The sequence below is a fragment of the Felis catus genome, chromosome B4 (assembly GCF_018350175.1).
Source record: "Felis catus isolate Fca126 chromosome B4, F.catus_Fca126_mat1.0, whole genome shotgun sequence".
NCBI lineage: Eukaryota > Metazoa > Chordata > Mammalia > Carnivora > Felidae > Felis > Felis catus.
Window position 1 is genome coordinate 68,663,963 of NC_058374.1, and position 22,145 is coordinate 68,686,107.

General features: G+C 38.5%; 2 long non-coding RNA genes across 2 annotated transcripts; one reads left to right on the forward strand and one right to left on the reverse strand.

Annotated features, from left to right (window-relative positions):
* Positions 1-2,889: 2,889 nt before the first annotated feature.
* Positions 2,890-21,756, forward strand: LOC123386575. The gene is made up of 3 exons (XR_006600651.1): positions 2,890-3,008; positions 3,841-3,903; positions 21,591-21,756. It is a non-coding gene; the product is annotated as an uncharacterized LOC123386575 (long non-coding RNA).
* On the reverse strand, positions 11,018-14,214 carry LOC111561348. The gene is made up of 2 exons (XR_002743850.2): positions 13,651-14,214; positions 11,018-13,133 (listed from the first exon to the last, which is right to left on the reverse strand). It is a non-coding gene; the product is annotated as an uncharacterized LOC111561348 (long non-coding RNA).
* Positions 21,757-22,145: the final 389 nt, after the last annotated feature.

Consider the following 22,145-nt stretch of genomic DNA (forward strand, 5'->3'; position numbering starts at 1 on the left):
GGGAGAAGAGTTTCCCAAAGGTACTTTCAGACATTTGCTTACTATTATGCAATTTTTTGTTAATGTAAAATAAATAGAAAACATTTTCAAAATTTGTATTTTGTTACCCTTAAATATAGTAACTGACATATATTTATTTGATCATGAAATTTGCATGTTTAAGAATATCCAAGCCATTCAGCATTAGAAAACCTTTAAGGGCTCCTGGGTGGCTCAGTTGGTTAAGCGCCCAACTTCAGTTCAGGTCATAATCTCACAGCTCATGAGTTTGAGCCCTACATCAGGCTCTGTGCTGACAGCGTGGAGCCTGGAACCTACTTGGGATTCTGGGTCTCCCTCTCTCTCTGCCTCTCCCCTGTTCTCTCTCTCTCTCTCTCTCAAAAATAACTAAATATTAAAAAAAATTAATTTTAAAAGAACTGTTCCATTACCTAGAAATAATTATTATTAAATTTCGGTGACCTTAATTCCAGACATTTCTTGATTCATACATAAGCATGGCAGTATAGACATCTCAATTGAGACCAAAATAATAATATTAATATGGAGCTGTACTTGCTTCTATTTTTTTCAGAATTATTACAGGCTGTTTTATTTGAATTTTTTTAAAAGCTGTATTAAAAAAAAATAAAAGAGAGAAACTAAATGGATTGTTGAAGCCTTGGTAATTGTTTCTTCGTCAAAAGAGATACCATGACCTAAAATATCTTTCTAAACTAGATTTTAAATGGTCATGAAAACTTAACAGGTATTCTATCATTTTTATTTATTTATATTTTTTAATGTTTATTTATTTATTTTTGAAAGAAGGAGAGAGAGAGAGAGAGGACGCTTAACTGACTGAACCACCCAGACCTCAAGTGAGTGCTTATTTAATGAGGAAATGGGGCACCCGGGTGGCTCATTTGGTTAAAGGTCTGACTCTCGATTTCGGCTTAAGTCATGACCTCACAGTTCGTGAGTTGGAGCCACAAATTGGGCTCTGCACTGATGGTGGGGAGCCTGCTTGGGTTCTCTCTCTCCCTCTCTCTCTGCCTCTCCCCTGCTCACTCTCTCTCTCTCAAAAATAAATAAACTTAAAAAAATTTTTTTAAAAGATGAGGAAGTGAACATTCAAATAATTTCTTCTACCACCGGCCCCCTGTTTTTCCACATACTAAACACGTTATATATTTGTGAGTTTTGTTTGTTTTTGTTTTTATCATGTTATGAAGATTTATGTCATTTATGCTCCATTCTGCATTTCAATTCCTAATAACGCCCCAAACTCCATACTCACAACACCCAATTCTCCAGAAACTGAAAACCTGCTCCTCCCACTGTCTTGTGCATCTTGGTTGAGGGCAACTCTAGAATTACAGTTGCTCAGCCCATGAAACTTGGATGCTTTCTGAGCCCTCTCTTTCTTCCTCAGCCCACATCCAGGCTACAAACAAATCGTGTGGGCTCTACCTTCTAAACATATACACAACCTGCCCACCTTCACCACCATCACTCTCAAGCAATGTCATCATCAGCCTCAACTCACCTGGACTCTTGCAATAATGGCCTCCTAACGGTCTCCCAGTTTTGCCCCTGTGCCCCTCAGGTACCTCTCAACCCAGGAGCAGGAACGATCCTTTTATAGAAACAACACAGTCCTGTCAACTCTTTGAAGGAAACTCTTAAAAGTTTTAACAGTGGCCTTCAAGGTCCTGCACAGTCTCACCCTGTCACTCACTTCATCTCTTCTCTTACTTCACTGCAGCCACAGTGGCCTCCTCCCATTGGCCGGACACCGGCATCATGGCTCTTCTCAGATGTTTCCTCTGTCTACCATCACTTTGCTTAAGATCCCTGCATGGCTCATGCCCTCTCATTATGCAGGCTTTCCTTCAATGCCACATTCTCAAGGTGGCCTTTCCTGCCACCCTATCCAAATTTTAACCCTCCCTCCAAACATTCTAACATCTCTGGGTTATTCTTCTCCACAGCACTTATCACCAATAACATATTACACGTTTCCTTTATTTTGTTTATGGTCTTCTTTCCCCTTCCTCATCAGAATGTAAACTCCTCAAGGAGAGGGAAATTTGCCTGCTTTTTTACTGTTGTTATTAATACATACCTAGAACAGTACCTGTCACATAGGTGCTTGATATTTGTTTAAAAAAAAATCAGTGAATAATTGCTATTAATTTCTTTGTCTTTTTGTCAATGGCTATTTACACAATTTCTCTTTATACAAATCCATTGCTCAACCCCAACACTCTTGCTTCTACTTTCTTGAGCTCTTTATTGTGAATTGTTTAATGTCTGGTTAGATTCTGTATTTGTTTTCTATCACTGTGTAACAAATTACCTCAAACTTAGCTGCTTAGCACAAGCAACTCATTTATTGAGTCTGGAACAAAAGCCTGGGTTCTGTGCCCAGGGTGTCACAAGGCTGAAATAAAGATGTCAGACAGGTTGAGGCCTCATCTGGAGGCTCTGAACCTTTCTCCAAGCCACTCTAACTGCCGACTGGATTCATATACATATAGTTGTTGGATGTAGGTCCCTGTTTACTTGCTCAACACCAGTTGGACACCGCTAGCAGCAACTAGAGGCCGCTTTCTTTCCTTGCCACATGGCCCCTCCCTCTTCAAGCCAGCAACGTGGCACCAAATTCTTTTCTGCTACAAATCTCTGGCTCTTTTATTCTGCAATCTGTTTGAGAAAATACTCTGTTTTTAGAGGTTCATGTGATTAGGTATGGCCTACTTGGATAACTTCCCCATTTTAAGATCAACTGATTTGGAAACTTAATTATGTCTGCCAAAGCTCTTCACAGCAGTACCCACTCTGCTGTTTAATTGAATAACCAGGAGCAGGTGTGTGCATAGCACAGGCTGGGGGCCTTGGGAGCCATCTTAGAACCCTGCCTACTGCAGGTTTCAATAATAAGATTCTTTTCTTCTCACAAGAAGGATTTGGAAGACGTGTGTTCCGGAACTGCTGCAAGCTTGAGAAGCTTGTCTCATACCTGGGTAAACAATTACTGATTTACAATATTTTTTACCAGAAAGCTGTAGACATCTCCCTTCTGTTTCCTGTTTTTAGGTATAACACTGCTTTTTGCTACCAGTTCCCCAATCATCTTCTCATCTGCTAGATTTAATCTTTCAGTATTGTGTTTTCTTTCAAGAAGGAATGGATCATGAATGCTGGATTCCTTGAGGTTTTAAACTGTTTTTAAGTTTATTTATTGATTTTGAGAGAGAGAGAGAGAGAGAGAGAGCACAAGTGGTAGAGAGGCAGAAGGAGAGAGAGAGGGAGAATCCCTGATATGGGGCTTGAATTCATGAACCCATGAGATCATGACCTGACCAGAAAACAAGAGTTAGAAGGTTAAAGGACTGAGACACCCAAGCACCCCATCCTTGAGATTTTAAAACCTCCTTCCTCATTGAGTGGAAAAATTGCTGGATATGCTATTCTTTCCTTCAAGACTTGGTAAACATTGTTATCTTCTGATATGACTACCACTGGAGAGCAGCTTGGTCTCTCCTTTTTGATGGTGACTCGGTTTTTCCACTTTCAAGCCTGAAAAATTATTTATCTTTGAGGTTCAAACTTAGACACATCTTGATGTTTCCATCTTTTGTATAAAATTTCAATAAAAGAATTCAGCTCTTATATCAAATAATTTTTTATATCTTCAACTATATTTTATTTTAGAGATTTTCTACTTAAAAAAAAAAAAACCAACAACCACAATTACCATTCAGAAGCCTATTTGTCTACTTTTGTTTTCAAGATCTTAAGTTTTTCCTTAGGTCATTAATTGGATTTTTTCCGTTTTCCTTTTCTCAAATGCAGAATGAAGCCCTAAGGAATGCTGAGCCCGGGTGACATTTCTGTTTCTTCTAGTACATGGCAACGGTAAGTATGCATTCCTGCACCTCAGTGTTTTTCATTGGTTTTCCTCTAGGCTGCCTACTTTCCTCCTGACTCCACTTCTCTTCAAATTGTAGGGTATAAGGAAAAATTCTCAGTTTTCTGAGACTTCTGACAGCACACTTGAGGGGTGGTGATGTATGTAAGTTTAGAAACTGTACTAAGTCATGGGAGAGCGTTTTGTTTCTTTTTATTACACTTTGAAAAGTGATAGTAAATTGTATCCTTCTACTGGGGAGGCTTTTTTCTAATTTTTATGTTTTGTTTGTTGATTTGTTTGCATTTTTTTTTTGCTTTTGTTTTTTATCTTTATTATAACATATAAGGCATGAAGAACAATTGAAATAGCATTGTACAACTCATCAATTTATTACCATGTGAATAATTCCCCCCAAAACAGATGATTTTCAGTAACCAGAAGTACCCTTCCTCCTTGTTTTGATTACTACTCCTTGCTCCTCAGAAAGGATGACCAGTATCTTGACTCCTAACATGATAGTTTATCCTGGCCTGCTTTCAAACATTAGATGAATAAAATAATAGTGTATGTACTTCTCTGATTTCTTTCAGACAACGTAACATTTCATAGCAACATAAAGCAAAATAACATTTGTGAAATTCACCTTCTTGCTGTAGGTATGTTTTATTTTACTAGATAGAGCATTCTATAGTATGTGTTTGAGGGGACCATCATTTAGCCATCCTACTATTTGTAAAGAATGAAACAGTTTCCAGTTTTGGTCCACTATAAATACACTTGTAGATATTATTGGATATGGCTCTTTGTACATGTTTTCACATTTTTTGTGTGTGAAAACTCATTCCGCTTAGGAGTAGAGCAAGTCATATGATATGCATATGCTCAACTTCATAAACAATGCCAAATGGTTTTCCAAAGTGGTTATACCAACTTACACTTCCGCCTACAATGTATGAAAATTGCTGTTATTCCACATACTTGCCAACACATAGAATTGCAAGTCTTTTCATATCTAGCCATCTGGTGTGTCGTGAACCTATTTGCAGATTTAATTTTTATTTTCCTGATTTGGAGGGAATGATGTTGGACATTGTTCTAAATTATCTGTTGTCAATGAGGCATCGCTACCAAGATATTATCTGCATCCCAGAGAAGCCAGAGATTACATTTCCAAGAATTTTCTGTCTGTTTGATTCTGGATTTAAGTCTGACACTGAGAGGCAGTTCTAAGAAGGGAAGGAGAGGACATATTCTCTAGAGGAGGTTGTAGCCAACCTGACAGACAGATATGTATTGTCAGCAGTCTCTTCCTTGGTTCTCAGGAACCACTTGCTTTACCAATGCAGCCCAAGGGATACATGGTGGGAGCTTCTCTGAGCTTCACTCCCCAGATGTTTACATGTTTGTAGAAGTTTCTTATTCTCTATACTAAAGCCCTTCATACCTAAAATACATAATGTGACTTCTGTTTTCTTATGCAGAGACTTGATGGTTGCCAATGACCTTTCACATGTTTATTGATCTTTGAGATTCTTTTCTGAAGTATTTGTTCAAACCCCTTGAACATGCTGGGCTGTGTCTCTTCTTATTATTAATTGACAGGAGACATATATATATATATATACACACACATATATATGTGTGTGTGTGTATATATATATATATATATATATATATATGTTTATTTATTTTGAGAGCGAGAGAGAAATCACAAGTTGGTAAGGAGCAGAGAGAGAGGGAGAGAGAGAGAATCCCAAGCGGGCTCCGCACTGTCAGCACTAAGCCCAATGCAGGGCTTGAATGCATGAATCATGAGATCATGACATGAGCCAAAGTCAGATGCTTAACCAACTCAGCCACCCAGGTGTGCTTTATTATTTTTAGATGATGTGATAGTTGATGTAAATACTTCTCCTACTCCATAGCTTGCTTTTTCACTCTCTCACATGGTGTTTTTTGATAAAACGTACTGAACTTAATTTTGGAGTAGTTTAACAAATTTAGGATTAATGCTATTAAGTTTTATTTAAAATAATTTTTCTATCAAATTATGAAGATATTCTCCTATGTTATCTTTACCTTTGTTTTTCCTTTTGCATTTACGTCTAAACTCTAAAAAAAATCTATCTGGAAATAATTGGTTTTAATAAGGCATGATGAAGAAGTCACTACCCACCCACCCCCACCCCTGCCATACAGCTATGCAGCTGATTCAAAACTCTTCATCAAAAAGACCATTCTTGGGGCACTTAGGTGGCTCAATTGGTTAAGCATCTGACTTATGACTTCAGCTCAGGTCATGATCTCGCAGTTTGTGGGATCGAGTCCTGCATTGGACTCTGAGCTAATAGCTGGGCTTAGGATTCTCCCTCTCCCTCTCTCTCTCTGCCCTCCTCTGCTCGCTCTCTCTCTCTCTCTCACTCTCTCTCAAAAACAAATAAAACATTTTTTAAAAGAACATTCTTTCTCTAAAGTGCTAACTTTTGCATAAATCAAGTGTCTATATTATGTGGGTCTCTTTCTGGGTTGTCTTTTCTACTGTTTGATCTATTTGTCTATTCTCCAGTCATGTTTTTTCTGGAAGCCTTTCCTGAGACCCTCAAGCAGGGCTAAGGACTCTTTCCTTTGGGCTATAAATATTGTATGAAACTTCTATAATTACTTACTTTATGGCCTTAAAATTATTTAGGCATTATTCCCATCTCCCTAATAAGAGGACAGAGATCCATAACAATCACCATAAATAACAAACACTTGGGGCAAATGCCTCTTTTGTATGCTTATTTGTAGAAAGAGGAAGTTGACAGTTTACTCTGGTATAATATTAGTTTGCACTATTTTTCTCTAAGTCATTTCTATAGACTTCTTTTGATTATTATAAAGAACTCAAGGACACATTTTAGGGCAGCATTAAAAATAGATTGGGGATTCTACAGAGAAACAGCTCTTCCCTGATGCCCTGGTGATCTTATGTGACTTCACATATGCTCTGTGGCCAACCTTGACCGTAATCTAATCCACGTCTTGCTAGAGGGTCCTGTGGCTCCTTTTGGAGCAAAGAGAGGTAAGTTTTGTTAGAAGTTGCCATGAGGCAGTTTCTTATCCCAATCTTGTGGAAGACTACCAGAAATCTGATTCCCATCCATCACCCTAGTTTCAGTTGAGCACAGGACTTTCCAACTCACCTCATCCCTTGGAGTACAACTTCAGGCTTCCATGTAAGTAATTGTGGTTTAGAGGCTGCTCCCTAATAGCAAGGTGACCCTTTACCTACGTCATCTGTCATATGACGCTTCTGGTTTAGGCATATAATATGGGGAGGTAGCACCATGCTGATCTTACTTTGCTTTTGCATAAGTTGTAAACTGAATCTGTTTGAGATCGTTGACTCCTTACTGGTCAAATCTATGGAAAGGTGGCAGGACAACCTAGTGACTTCAGTACTCATACTTGTGGTCCTGTTACCACCGTGCTACTGTTTGGGGATTGTTTGACCACTTGACAGATTCTTAAAATGTCAGCTGGTTAGCAAACTCTGCTGCAAACTCTGTCTACTGCCAACAAAAATACTTAAAAATATGTGGTTACAGATTGAAAATTCATCAATAACATTAAAAAGAAAAAAAAAACCTACAATCTGTCAGTTGAAATAGAAGCCACAAAATTAAACAATAGAAAGGATGGGCACCAATGTGCATCAGGTTCACTTAGAGGGAAAGCCATGGTTCATATCTCCTTCACTGCACAGTTTCTGTTCCACACACATGAGATCTGTGCCAGGTTCTTTTCTATCAGGACATTGGCAGGCTGTGTTTCCTCTTCCTGCTCACCAACTTGCCTTCCCCTGACAATCACATATATATTCGTCACATGTTTAATTCCCTTTCACTCTTCAGTCCTCAGTTTAAATGTTATTTACCCAGAGAATAATCCTCTGAACTACTATCTATATAATACTCAATGTCCTGAAGGTACTTCATATCTTCCCTTCATCATATTTACCACAACTTATCTTTAACGAGAAAGCCAGAGAAATAGAAAAATGAATGTTGATTATTCATGTTTATCTCCCTAGACTGTGAGGTTCATGAATACAAAGATCATAGATTTATTTATTTGTTTGTTTGGTCTTTGTTACCACTATATATCCACTCTCTAGCTCTGTCTCTGGCATATAGAGGAACTTAATAAATATCTGTTGAAAAAAGAAAAAAAATGATGGAGTGATAAACCAGAAAGTGAGTCACAACCTTTGTTTTCTTGAGAGCTATTAGTAAGTGCTGTATTTCTCCCTTCCTTTCAACTTTCCCTTTTCTTCCTATATCTAGTCAGGGATTTAACATCCCAACAGTATTTGACAAAAAAGCATGTGGTGGGGTGGAGTGGTGGAGTGGGGTGGTGGGGTCTGAGTTGAAGGTTTGGTGGAGAAAAGTGATGTCACTGAAGGGAGACAGGTTGAAGGAAGGATATTGGTGATGTCACATGCAACTTTGGAAATGGAATCCTCAAAAGTAAATTATGCAGATTAGAGTACACATAGGAAAAATGTGAAATATTTGAAATGATTGGTTGTTTTTTTTTAATGTATTTTCCTTTAGTTTCAAGTCAAGGTAACAGGATAAGGAATTACAAGATGTTCCTATGTCAGTCTCTCAGATCTGAATTAGATACTGGTTTTGGGGGTTGGAACTGTATGCATCAAGGAGCAATACATCTGAGAAGTTGTGATCATCACCTAAGGGGTAAAAGAGTCCACATCAACCAAACGAATGAGCAAATCACCAACTGTAGTTGTTTGCCTGTATCATGTTCTTTATTTTTTCTTTACTTTTTATTTTTTGCTTTTGAATTTCCAGTTCTTATTTGTTTGTTTGTAATTTATCTTTTTAATTTACATCCAAGTTAGTTAGCATATAGTGCAACAATGATTTCAGGAGTAGATTCCTTCATGCCCCTTACCCATTTAGCCCATTCCTCCCTCTCACAACCCCTCCAGTAACCATCAGTTTGTTCTCCATATTTATGAATCTCTTCTGTTTTGTCCCCCTCCGTGTTTTTGTATTATTTTTGTTTCCCTTCCCTTATGTTCATCTGTTTTGTCTCTTAAAGTCCTCATATGAGTGAAGTCATTTGATTTTTGTCTTTCTCTGACTGACTAATTTCACTTAGCATAATATCCTCCAATTCCATCCACGTAGTTGCAAATGGCAAGATTTCATTCTTTTTGATTGCCGAGCAATACTCCATTGTATGTATATATACCACATCTTCTTTATCCATTCATCCATCGATGGACATTTGGGCTCTTTCCATACTTTGGTATTGTTGATAGTGCTGCTATAAACATTGGGGTGCATGTGTCCCTTCAAAACAACACACCTGTATCCCTTGGATAAATACCTGGTAGTGCAATTACAGACCATACTTTGAATAGCAAGATTCTAAGGAGTCTTAAAGGTTGTATAATCAAACACATACTCCCAAGGGAAACTGAATCCCAGGAAGAGCAGCTGTCTTTGACTAGGTCAGAGTGAGGTACTTAGTAGGGCTAAGACCAGAAGTCAAATCTTCTGATTTGAATACTGGGTAGTCTCCACTGCCCAATGTGGACATACATTAGTGAGAAAACATGCTGGGGGAGGAAGATAGAGAAATCAAGGGGGACAGCACCCTGCATCTTCTCCAGGTAGCCCAGTCCCTCCCTACTCCTATTTTTAAGTTGGGGGTGGGGTGGCCTTCTTTTCTCTGTCCTTTTTTTGTCTCCTCCTCTAAAAGCTTGGTGTAGATGGGAATGCAAACTGGTGCAGCCACCCTGGAAAGCAGTATGGAGGTTCCTCAAAAAATTAAAATAAACTATATCATGTTCTTTACTGATCTCTATGAAGTCAAACAGGAGTTAAAAAAAAAAAAAAAAAGAGCAGACACATAATGACCTTGCAATATTGGAGCACAAGTAAAAAGGACCAGTCTCCTAAAGAATCAGAGTAATACCAGTGCTGTTTTTTAAGTTTTTTTAATATTTATTTATTTTTGAGAAGAAAGAGTGATAGAGCATGAGCAGGGGAGGGGCAGAGAGAGAGGGAGACACAGAATCCGAAGCAATCTCCAGGCTCTGAGCTATCCGCATAGAGCCTGAAGCGGAACTCAAACTGGCAAACCACAAAATCATGACCTAAGCAAAGTCTGGATGCTTAACCGACTGATCCATCCAGGTGCTCTCAGAGTAATACCAGTGTTTTTAAGCCAGATGACAATTTTAGGAAGTTGATATCCAAATCTTAGAAAAAAAGACCCTGACCAAGGAGAAGAAACCATTATAAAAGTGGGTATAGGTGCAAAGGTTACCAATAAAAGAATATAGATTGATAGATGTAACTGGGGTGAAGGAAAATTTATAAACAAAACAATTAACTAGAAAACTAAGTAATAATGAAAATAAGTGGCTCTTGGGTGGCAGAAGAAAAACATAGATGAAAGTACTAAGATACTATAGAAAGGAGAGATAATGGTGAGTGAACTCAAGTACTATAGTTATTCCTGAGGAAGCTACAAGAACTATTAGAAAAGAATCCAAAATCTACCTTGTAACATTTCTAAAGGCAACCTGCCTTCAGAAAAGGTAATATAAGTCATTCAAAGGAAAAAAGTTATCTTGAGATACATGGTTGAAAGGAAAAGAATTTGTGGCATATAAGCTTCACCATAAAAAAATTACTATTATTTTTGGGGTGCCTGGGTGGCTCACTCAGTTAAGCAACCGATTCTTGATTTCAACTCAGGTCATGATCTCACAGTTCATGGGTTCAAGCCCCTTGTCAGTCTCTGTGCTGACAGCATGGAGCCTGCTTGGGATTCTCTCTCTCCCCATCTCTCTGCCCCTCCCCCTCTCACACATGTGTGCTCTCTCTCTCTCTCTCTCTCAAAATAAATAAATAAACATTTTATTTATTATTTTTAAGACTGCATTGTATTGTACTTTATTTTTTTTTCAATATATGAAATTTATTGTCAGAATGGTTTCCATACAACACCCAGTGCTCATCCCAAAAGGTGCCCTCCTCAATACCCATCACCCACCCTCCCCTCCCTCCCACCCCCCATCAACCCTCAGAACAAACAAACATTTTAAAAATATTTTTATTAAGGCACAAAGACAGAGAAGAATAGACTCACGTAGGGGGTACCAGAGGGTCCAAAGGAAAAAAAAAATTAAGATTGTGGACCTAACTCAGGTGACAAGATCTCACACCAGGAGAATTTACTAATATGTGGGTTTCAAACATGCCTTTTTAGAAAACACACTCTACTTTTGATCATCTACCTATAAAACTTATATTGACGTTCTCTCCCCTACCTATAAAAAAGCCATTTTGTGAACATGCTAAAAAAGGTGTTTTAAATACTCCAGATGTGATTTGGAATAATTAAGGAAATGAAAGCAGTCCAGCATAAGAAAAATAGAGTTAAGGACAGAAAATGGGAAAATCATCTTATAAGAAGTTATAGAAATATTGTGGATCGTCTGTGTGTATCTTTAAAGAAACATAATTTTAAACTGCATTCTGAACGCTTTCAAAGGAGATTTTCTAAGAATTAATTTGATAAACCTCTCTTTAATTTAAGAAATGAATTATTGGCATTTTGCATAAGAGTTTAAGTAAATAAATCATAGAAAACAATTAAAGGATAAAGGGATAAAGACAGCTGTTCTGCAACTTAACCCATCAAATTGCAATAATGTGCCCAACTTAATCTATTTAATAACATAGATTCATTTCATTATGTTTTAAAGGTAAGTCATGTCAGTTCATTGACCATAAATCTTGAGATAGTTTTCCTGGACACAAAAGTTGGAAATTAGAGAATGACATGATCTCACCACCCATGGAACAACTACAATTATTTAGTTATAATCCCCTAAGAATTTTTCATACATTACTTCACTTGTTTGCAATCATTGTGCACATGTAATTTTATGTTTTGACATTTTATATTGAACATCGTATACTGAGCTTCATGTTGTAACATAGTCTTCCTAATTATTTTGTTACATAATATCCCATTGAATAGATGTGTCATAATTTTCTCATCCATTTTTCTTCATTTTAACATTCCAGTTGCTTCCTACATAGAACACAAATCATGTACGTCATTTTTATTTTGTGTATTATCTCTTAAAATGGTTTTCATGCATATTATCATCATATCAAAATATATTAAATATCAGTCTTGATCTATATTGCCCAATAAAGCTAAAGCATGGTTTTGCCCCTATGGGTGTAGAACAGTACAGGCTTTACACTTATTACCGAATTTTTAAGATGTTTCTAATTTAAAAGATAATATTTCATGGTTTTAAGAAATATGTTTGATAACTAACAAAAATGAAAATGTGCCATATATTATTTATTGCTTTTATTACATGATAACGTTTGCTTATATTTATTTAAAATTTGATAGCTAGGAGTTAGAATGCAACCAATTATACTACCTAAAGGTAGCACTGACTTAACAGAGGGGGCAAGGACCTAGATATTGGAGTTCGGAAACATGGTTTCTCTTGTTAAGAAATGGCAAAGTATTTGGTCAGAGTCTTGCCTACTGTACTCTGGAAGGTGTATCAAGTGCCAGCCAAGACTATAGCTTTAGGTAAATAAGTTGGGAAAAAAATCAGAATGTGGCTGTGTGCTGGCTACTCCCTGACACTTGCAGTAAACAATTTTGTCAAAAAAATTTCTATAGTCAACTCACATTGAAGTACACTAGTTTGGAAGCAGAAAGAAAAGGTAACACAACTTCCTAGAGAAAGGTATTGCCTGGGGCATGCAATTGACTGAGAATCCGGGAATCTGAAATCTTGTTGCATAAAAAACTCAATTACATCTCTGCCCACAGCGAAGCCTTTAGGCACCAGAACCCCACCTTCCAATTTGTGAGACTGCTGCTAAAGACAGGATTCAGGGGTTACCTAGTACTTCCATGAATTATATCAGAGTTGGTAGGGTTTGGGGAAGAGAAGAGGGCTCAGTAACCAAAATACTATGGTCTTTGTCTAAATAAGAAGTTTGGCATGGTTACCCCCATTTTAGTTCAGGCTCCTATAGCAAGTGCTATAGACTGGGAGGGTTATAAACAACAGAAACCTATTTCTCACAGTTCTGGAAACTGGCAATCCAAGATCAGGACGGCCCACCCTCTTCAGTGTTGCAGACGGCCGGCTTCTCATTGTATCCTCCTATGGCGAGAGCAGAGAAAGGATATAAGGTTTTGCAAGACCCTTACAAGGCACTAATCCCACTCATGAGGGCTCTACCTTTCTCCTCTAATTCTAAATTCCTACTTCTCCAAGGCCATGCCCTGTAATACCACCACACTGGAAGGTAAGGTTTCCAGATATGATTCTTGGGAAGACACAGACATTTAGTCTATAACATTCTGCCCCAGGATCCCAAATTCAAGTACTTCTCACATGCAAATACATTCCATCCCAACAACCCCAAAAGTTTTAAGTCATTCCAGCAACAACTCTAAAGTCTGAAGTTCAAAATCTCATCTAAATTAGACAAAGATGAAACTCGAGGCACATTCATCCTGATGCAAAATCCCCCTCCAGCTGTGAACCGTTGAAACAAAACAAGTTGTTTTTCCAAAAAACAATGGTGAAACGGGCATAGGAGAAATATTCTTATTCCAAAGAGAAGAAACAGGAAAGCAGGAAGGGGTGACAGTTCCTAGGCAAGCCCAAAACTTACCAAGGCAAACTACATTAGATTGTTAGTCTCATCTTGGGCTCAATGCTGTGCCTTCCAGACCCACTGGAGTGGCTGTCCAGTCCTTGGAGCTCTGCGCCCCCAGCGCTCTGTAAGGTGGCCCTGCCCCCAAGGCTTATTGACGGCAAAGCAATAGTTTCCCTATTTTTAAACCAAGAAGGCAGCCCTGATGGTCTCTGAATTGCCTTCAGAGTCATTCTTTCATTGTTTTGAGGAATAGGGCAAGTTCTGAGGCAGATACCTCTATGAACTTGTCCTGTGAAATCCAAGAAGTCCTTCATATACTCCTGTCTCCTCCTTCTTTAGTTGAAACCAACAGTTTCCTGCTAGAGTGGCTGATGAAGTCCATTGTCCCCATACGTACTCATCTCTTATCAAATAGATGCTTGGCCACTCCTTTAGTGTTCTTTTCTGAACATGCTTTCTCATTTTTGGCAATTTGCGTAGGCTGAGAATTACCCAGATCTTTTAGTTCTGCTTTCTGTTTGCTTAACAATCCCATCTGTAAGCCATATCTCTCTTCTCACATTTTATGATAAGTAGTCAGAAGCCAAACTGCACCTGCAACATATTTAGAAATTTCTTTATCCAAATATCGCTCTCAAGTGCTACCCTCCAGAAAACACTGGAACGTGACCACAAATTCAGCCACGTTATTCACCACTTTATGAAAAGGATCATCCTTCCTCCAGTTTCCAATAACATGTTCCTCATGTCTGTCTAAGATCTCATGAGCATAGCCTTAACTGTCCATATATCTGCCAATATTCTGTTCAGATTACTTGGAGATTCTCTAAGAAGGATGTGTTCTCTTCAGCTCTCTTCTCTTTCTGAGTCTTCTACAGAATCTCCCTTACAGCTTTGTTCATGGCAATGTAGGCTTTTTCTAGCACACACCTCAAAAACCTTTCAAACTCTGCCCATCACTCAGTTCCAAAGCCGCTCCCATATAGTTAGGTATTTACTACAACATCATCCCCACTTGTCGGTACTGATTTCTGTCTTAGTCAGGCTGTTATAACAAAGCGCCATAGACTGCATGGCTCTAAGCAACAGATACGTACTTCTGACAGTTCAGGAGGCTGGGAGTCTCAGCTCAGGGTGCCCATATGCTCATGTCCTGGTGAGCACCAAGGCCCTACCTCTTAATACCATCACAAGACAGGTGGAACTTCAACATGAATTTTGGGGGACATATTCTTTCTGTAATACCCTCCCACATGCAACTGATCAGAATGTGTTCTAAATTTCTTTCAATAGCATATACTATGCTGCCTTGTCCATGCCTACCTTATCCCTGGCATCAGTCCCTGCTCTTTCTCCATTTTCCACTCCTCCGCAGAAGCATGAGATACCTATTTCTCAGTGTGTGTAGCTTTTATGACAGTCCATTTGGTTTTAGAGAGAATTCACTGGGACTGTTGCTCCCCTTCTCCTCTACCCTGATTGAATTTCTACTCATCTCAGTGTCCATAGGAGCATCTCCCACAGTGTCATAAAGAAATAAAAGTGTTATAAGATTGAATTCAGACAAACCATCAGAGAAACATGCCTCCTTCTGATGGTTCATGATGATAGAGAGGGCACTTTTGTCTAACGGACTGGTTCATGATATTTTCCCTATTCAGTTAGGACCGAATACATATTTTTATTTGGGTGTTGTATATCCAGCCATGGAAATAGTAAGAACAAAGGAAAAGCCTCCCTCTCTCTCTGTCTCTCTCTGTCTCTCTCTGTCTCTCTGTCTCTGTATCTCTCTGTCTCTGTCTCTGTCTCTCTCTCTCTCTCTCTCTCTCTCACACACACACACACACAATGCTTTATACCCATTATTACATGAAATGTGTTAGCTGAATGTAAACATGCCCCAAATTCCACTACCAAAAAATTATTGAAAAATCACTTGAACTAAAACCTAGCTAATAACTAGCTTATTGTTCTGCTTGCCCATGCATCCAATGTTTCTTTTTTTTCCCATATTTTTGCTATTCAAGGTGTTGCCAAAACAGCATGTGTGAACCTTAGAAAGTCCCCTTGCCTCAGAGTAACCCCACAGCCATCAGGAAATGTTCTTGTAAGCAAATGAATAACACAGCATAAAAGGCTCAGAATTACAAATTTTATATCATTGCAGGTATAGATCCATTCTGTCTTAAAATGACATTGTGCCTTTCACAGAACGGCCAGCCAAATGTGGTCATATTCACGAAGCAACCTACTAAAGAGCATGTGGAATGCTGAACAAATAATAAACAAAAATGTAAATGAAACTGGGCATTCTGCCTAGAAAACAAAATCTGTGTGCAAACAACACAGATTCAGGCCAAATTTTAGACCCTTTGAGAGGCCATTCCACTGTGTTTCTCTCTAAGCATAGAGCCAACAAGGAAATAGGTGAATTTTCTATCAGTACACAGAGGGAAGGTATAAGGTGTAAAGATCATAAATCTGCTTTAGGAAAGACTGAACAAAAGGAAGAAGATCCAACCAAGCTTCCCTGCTTTGACAGGTTGACATGTCAACATAGGAATAACTACCAACCTCTCACAGCAAGTCTGAGGAATCATTTCCTGGTTGAGCTCCATATTTTATAGTATCTTTTGGTTCACCAAAGGTCACTTTTTTTTTTATCAGTGTGAGACCTCAAAGGCTCGAATTGGTATTAAATGACTTGTATCTTATTTCAGAGCATGTAATTGGACAAATCACGTTTTTCTGGTCCCATCTGTATTTATTTTTATTTTTTAAATTTCAGTCTAGTCCCATGTTTAAAACAAAATCAACCATTTCACAAAGTCACAAGTATGAAATACTCTGTCAGTATCGGGTGCTGTTGTTATACCTACCAAGGAAAAGGAAATGCATTTCAGACAGCTTAGGTCTCCATCAGGCTGCAGACCTAAAGTGTATCAGTAGGGAGTAGCCAGGTCAGAGATGAGAAACAAGTAATACATTTCTCTGGCTGGTCCAATAAACTTTGCAGGTCTTTTTAATGTTTCCACTAGTCTGTAACTATTATTTCAGAATAACCATCACTTCCTTTGATGGCTTCTCAAACTGGATTTATCCACAGGCAGCTAATCCCTTGCTATAATTATTATCTGAAAATTAGAGGAAACAATCTTCTGCATGATTTAAGGTCCCATGGCCTCACTTTCTCTCCATTCTGATCCACCATGTCAAAATCTGTCAGTTTCCATGTATCGGCTGAAAATTCTACAAAAATTCATTATGAGAAGAATGTCCATATCCTTTATTATTTAGCCCCACTCAAACAATCTAAACTTATGTTCCATTAAATTCTAGTCTGGGCAATCTCTTCCATTTCTGGAGAACATACTCAACCAGGTCTAACTCTCCTCCAAGCTCAGTCTCTCTCTTCCTGAAATTTCTTTCTTCTCTTCTTCCTCTTTATCCTTTTTGCCCACTCATTAAGAACATGACTTCTTAAAGTCTCTGCCAACTTTTGCAGCCTGTTGAACCCTGTGAATCCATTTAGCTCTTTCCAATTGTATCATGCCACTTAACTCTCAATTATATTTTGTCACGTATGTTTTATATTTCAAGATGGCCCAATTAGATTATAATTGGGCACAGGGACTTTTGTTTTCCCCAAGCATCATGGATGCCTCAGAATGTGACCTGACTGAAGTATTAACTGATTGGAAGTGAATGTGCAAAGTGATTCAGAGTCTGAAAACACAACAGAGCCACTTCTATTGAATATTCAAAGTCACAGACGTTCCCAGTATCTCCCTCGACAAAAGCCTATGAGACCTAGGATCATACCTCCAAAACTACAATGACTATCAATGGAAATAAAGAAACTTTACTTGAGTCAAATTTGTAGGCTTAAGCCACCACAGTAAAGGAAATAATGCTTATTTAGCATAACAAATTGTCCTTTTTGAATTTTATGATGAGGCTCAATAAGTTTCTTTTGAGGGTTAAGATATGATTTAAACATTTTAGTGATCCATAGGTCAAGTCTATTAGTGATCCATGGCTCTAAACTCAGAAGTGTGGCTTCCTGAAATTCAAACCATCCATCTGTTTCAGTAAACTATGTGGTATGTGCACAGTATGCATTATTTATATTTAGGATTTAGATTTTTCAGAACTGAAAACAAGTCATACCATACATGGAAAGGGTGTGAACGTACAACACAACACCCCTGGAAAGGTCTGTGTCTCAACAATATTTTTGATCAAAAGTTGTTTCTATAGTTACAATACTATTACCCTTATCATGCACAGTGGAATAAGCCACTATAGTTTTGGTTAGGTGGTTACTGAAATATGAAATTCATATAAAGCCAAATGATATCTTTAAGAAGAAAGCAGCCATATCGACTCTGCTTTTTCTGTTAACGAGAAAGACTTATTGCTTTAAAGTTTCACATAATCTATTCTTTTGGAAAGGGTATGGCTGGATCTATACTCACAAATTATCCCCTGTAAAGAGCTTGATTTGAGGGATTATGTGTATTGTTCATATTTTATTTTGCCTGTTAAGTAAAATAATAATGTGCTTCCAAAAAATGAATTCATTCTGCAATTATGCGGAATACTATTTGTGACACTGTCTGCCATCTCTTTCAAAAACAAATGTAGGCCTGGTTTCTATGGGAAGATCTAGACAGGAGATGAAGAATAGGGGCACTGACAGGAGTGTCACATGGTTCCTTCTGACAGTCCTTCTGACAGTTTCCAGTTTTACAACCCTAATTTGATCGATTTTTAAAGGGCAATGGCATGAAGTCAGAGGAAAAAGATTTAGAAGGAAACTGAAATGTTGCATGCCTTGTGCCTTTAAACTGGGGGAATTACTTTCTCAGATAAAATTATCTGAGCAGCAGTCTGAAACAGCGCATCAGCATGGACTTCAGCACAGGACATGTGAAGGTTTGCAAAAACTGGGCTTCGGGGCGCCTGGGTGACTCAGTCAGTTAAGCGTCTGACTCTTGATTTCGGCTCAGGTCATCTTACAGTTGGTGAGTTTGAATGCTACATTGGGCTCTGCACTGACAGCATGGAGACTGCTTGGGATTCTCTGTCTGTCTTTCTCTGCCCATCCCCTGCTCATGCTCTCTCTCTCTCTCTCTCTGTCTCTCAAAAAAAAAAAAAAAAAAAAAAAAAGCTAAGTTCAAAGTATTGGGTGAAGGAAGAGACAAGATGGCGAAGGAGAGGGAGGAGGACATCAGAGGGTGCAGTCTCCCTGCAGCACCCCATTTCCTGGCAAGAAGCTCCACTAGGGAAGCCAGAAGCTTAATCAAGAGCTGAAGTAAATGGAAGAGTGAACAGTCTACAGGATTAGTTTCCTCAGTTGTTGCCTCCTACAAAGAACTTTTCTCACCATTTGAGAAACAGAAGCACATTTATATCCATCAACTTCCACTACTCAAACCTCCCTGCATTGTATCTATTAACTACACATGTACAGATTGAATATGATGGGTGTGAATATCAGCGAGTGGCTGCAAAGCTTAATTAATAGCACTGGAATAACATAAGTTAACACTAACTTGATCTGATCCACCTGTCCGTGCCAAGAACTCCAAAATAACTACCATTTTACAGTCCCTGCACCTGGATTCTGTATTAAATTTCAGGTGGACGTTTAAACAAATTTCACTTTAATCAAATACCAGAACTGTGAAATGAAGACTTCCTGAATGCCCTGTGTGGACTCAGGCAAGTTAGAGGCTTTGATATCATAGTTACAGTTATATATTATCACAAGAAGCTTAGAACTATTATCTTCCCATGTTTACTCTCCAGTCATTATAAAATTTAGTGTTCACATAACTTTCCCAAAGGAATCAATTTCTCTGCGTGGCATTGTGATAGTCATGGCACCATTAAAAAAGTAATGGTAGTTGTAGATGTGATTTATGGATCTGGGTGAGCCATATGATATATATGGCATTAATTGAGCTGGAAGGAATCCAGAATAGTCAAATTCTCATCTTTCCATCTCTACACAAAAGTTCTGAATTTGGACCTGCCAGAAACATTATTTATTAGCACATTAGATACTTCATGTTCTGAAATGCTCCAAAGTCTGTCAGCACTTTCTGCTGAAACCATTGAATGTTCCTATCAATTTTTCTTCTGTCCTTTTATGCTGTTTCTCTGTGTCTCTCTTTCTGTCCCTCTCACACACAGCACACAGGGCTGATACTTCTTGTCTCGGCTTGCAATACCTTTGTTTTTATAAATTTGAATGTTCAAGAAAGTTTGGGACCTGTGATCATGTTTACTTTTTGTTAGAAAAAAAAGTTGGAAGAAATTTCTCCTCAACAGTTTATCTTCCCTACTGGACTCAATTTCCCTTTCTCAGTTTCTTTTAACTTGAAGGGGAGAAGAAAATACGATTTAGCCAGTCCCTACTATGTGGTGGGCACTGTCTTCAGTATTTTTATATACCTGTCTCATGCAATCTACATAACATCTCAGAAAGTGTACTCACTTTAGTCCTTTCAAACATCACCCTGTCAAGTAAACCTTCTAGATCAAGTCCTTCTTTACATAAACCAGTCTAACTAGGAACTGCTCCTGTCATCCCAGTCCCCTTTTTCTATTTTTCTTTTTGGCACATATTATCACCAATCATATCATATTGATTTTTATTATTTTGTGTCCCCCTGCTATCACACAAGCATCATGAGAATAACCATTTTCTTGTTTTTTTTTTTTCCTAGCTATGTCTTATTGCTTAGGAGAGTAGCTGACACATAATAGATGCAAATAAATATCTATAAAATGGATGATTAGATAACTGATTAACCTCGGAGTAAACAGTGGAGACTGTAGTCTTAATGTCTGGGCTCACATCCCAGAAAGACAATATAAGGTAGGTGTCACGTGTGTGGCCTGGGAATCAGGCAGTTTGGGTTGGACCCCAGCTTTCCCATTCATTGGTTATGTGACCTTGGTCACATTGCCAGGGCCTCCAGATTTCTCATCTGAAAGATGGGAATAATAACAACCAACTCACAGAGTTGTGTGAGAGTTGAATTAATAAGTGCTACATGCTTAGGAAAGTACCTAGCATTCCATGTTAAAGATTATCGTCAACCTCAGTTCACAGATGAAGAAACTGAGGTTCAGAGAAGCCCCGCATCGGGCTCCATGGAAAATAAGACTTCCAACAGAGCTTCCTTTGATGCCACAGATGACTTTTTTTTTTTTCAACATTTATTTATTTTGGGGACAGAGAGAGACAGAGCATGAACGGGGGAGGGGCAGAGAGAGAGGGAAACACAGAATCGGAAACAGACTCCAGGCTCTGAGCCATCAGCCCAGAGCCCGACGTGGGGCTCGAACTCACGGACCGCAAGATCGTGACCTGGCTGAAGTCGGACGCCTAACCGACTGCGCCACCCAGGCGCCCCACACAGATGACTTTTTAGTAGATAATTCTTTTCCCTCAACTGCATTTCTTATCCTCTTCTTCATTTTCTTTATAATTTTAATAACAGGATTATTAAAAATAATAATTGGATGTGGAGTATTGCTTAGGTGTGAACATTATAGGTTGTAAATAAAGTGCCCTTCTCTCTTTAAAGAAACCATCATGGGAAAAGATAGGGTATAGAAAAATACACTTGGATATATAAAAGGAATAATAATTTGTAATCCCATTTTCCCCTAAAATCATTGAATACTGAATTTTCTACCTACAGAGATAGCTTTGAATTGCTTATTTAAAAAAATGCTTGGCCACGAAATGTTATGCTGTAAGAGTACCACCAGTACAGATTGATTGCTAGTTTTACAAATTTCATCTTCATCCTGTTTTTAGCTTTGTAGGTTGTTTCAATGTGTGGTAGGATCTACCTTTTAATAGAATCTGTCATTTCTCTGACTCCTAGAGCAGTTTTTTACCCACGTTTTCTTTTTCCCTCTCTTTTGTTCAGACAATGTCCTTTCTTCAGAAACGTACTGGGAAGTTCAATATAGAAGATACCTAAGTGGCATTACTCTGGCTGAAGTAAGATTGAGGATTGCAGAGTCCTGCTTCCCCAGCCTGCCTCTGCCCCTCCGCCCGCCCCCACCAACAAGCCTCTCAAACTCGGCGAAGATTCTGGGTAAGATTTTCATTTCAAAAGAAATATAGCGAAGGCTAGTTTCTTATATAGTAACTTCTACTTAAAAGGGGATTTTAAAAAGCGAAGCAGCATTTAAACTGACGGCTTTAGACACTTCAGACGCACTTCGAATCAGAATTAATTTTCTTTTCGTGTCTCCACTCCGAAGCTTGATTTATTACCATCATTTACCTTTTAAAAGAAATACTCAGTGATTTCTAATTTATTCCAATTATTACAGCCATATCTCAAAACTCATTGCTGTCTTCTCACTTACCTTTAAAATGGGACCAGGGGCGCCTGGATGGCTCAGTCGGTTAAGCGGCCGACTTCGGCTCAGGTCACGATCTCGCGGTCTGTGAGTTCGAGCCCCGCGTCGGGCTC